We start from the raw sequence: 1,104 nt of genomic DNA, 5'->3' as shown, positions 1-1,104 counted from the left end.
TTTGGCAGGAAATCAAAATATATAAAGTCCCCCACCAATATAAAAGTATAAATAGGACTTACTGGTGATTTTTCTTAACAAATATCACTGAACAGACAAATTGGCGGATTAGGATAGCGCATCCGGAAAACAAAAAATTGGAAATAACATAGTCCTGAAGTGTAACATGTTATCATTTTTTATTCTTTCATTTCATGCTCTATTCGTATCTATTTATCATTAATTATGTTTTCGCCTTTCGGCTGTCTCTAACAGAGTGAGATTTGATCACTGCTAGTTGCTAGTTGCTTTCTGCTCCTTGTTTCCTATCAATAAGTAGGTGCATCAGATTATAGTGCTCGATGATTCTATTAGTATGATACTGGTACCGTTTGGGAACAAAGAATTTGAGTCAACCGGAAGAAATCAATAGCCTCAGGTGTAAGGTCAGCTAGTTTGAAAGTATGACCTTGGTCCATCTCTGCACTCGTTTTTTAACAAATAATCAATTTCCCATCGACCGGCTCACAAATTTTTTTCAGAAAAGCCGGAAGGTTATTTTCAATAAGATGGAATGATACATACACACAGGCTAAAATATCCTCATTTGAACATCGGGGAACATGCCAAATTGATAAATCACTAAATGTTCAAAAGAGAAATTTTGGACTGACCATTGAAAAAGAAGTTGAACTCAGTGAGTCCACACCATCCACAGACGCACACATCGTAACATTCCTATACAAGAATGTCAACCAAGTTACGTGAAGACATCAGAAAAAAATATCAATTGGACTCATAAAGCTCATAGATAAGCAAATCATATTTCATCTTTCATCACTCTATAAACTAATTACACCTGCTAAAACTTAATGAATCAACCCTACTGAGCTAAAACAATAGAATTTACATGAAATTTTCAAAACCCTGAAACGAAACAAGACGATCAATTAATTAGCGTCCGTAGTATAAAATATTTCACTTACTTTTTCTGGACTGGATAAAATCTTGGGGCCACTGGATAGTAGAAAATGGATTTGAAGGTGGGATAGTGATCATTTGGAAAAGACATAGAAGACTCTGAAGCTTTTGATCGAAGGGCGGTGAATGGCGAGGTGAAGAGGG

The 1,104-nt window shown here is 35.8% G+C and overlaps 1 long non-coding RNA gene across 1 annotated transcript; it reads right to left on the bottom strand.

Moving 5' to 3' along the window:
• Positions 1–35: 35 nt before the first annotated feature.
• On the bottom strand, positions 36–1,098 carry LOC111386966. Its single transcript, XR_002701344.1, has 2 exons — positions 966–1,098; positions 36–717 (listed from the first exon to the last, which is right to left on the bottom strand). It is a non-coding gene; the product is annotated as an uncharacterized LOC111386966 (long non-coding RNA).
• Between the last annotated feature and the right edge of the window lie 6 nt (positions 1,099–1,104).

The sequence above is a fragment of the Olea europaea genome, unplaced genomic scaffold (assembly GCF_002742605.1).
Source record: "Olea europaea var. sylvestris unplaced genomic scaffold, O_europaea_v1 scaffold38207, whole genome shotgun sequence".
NCBI classification, from domain to species: domain Eukaryota; kingdom Viridiplantae; phylum Streptophyta; class Magnoliopsida; order Lamiales; family Oleaceae; genus Olea; species Olea europaea.
The sequence above is the reverse complement of the archived record's forward strand: the minus strand, read 5'-3'. Positions and strand labels throughout refer to the sequence as shown.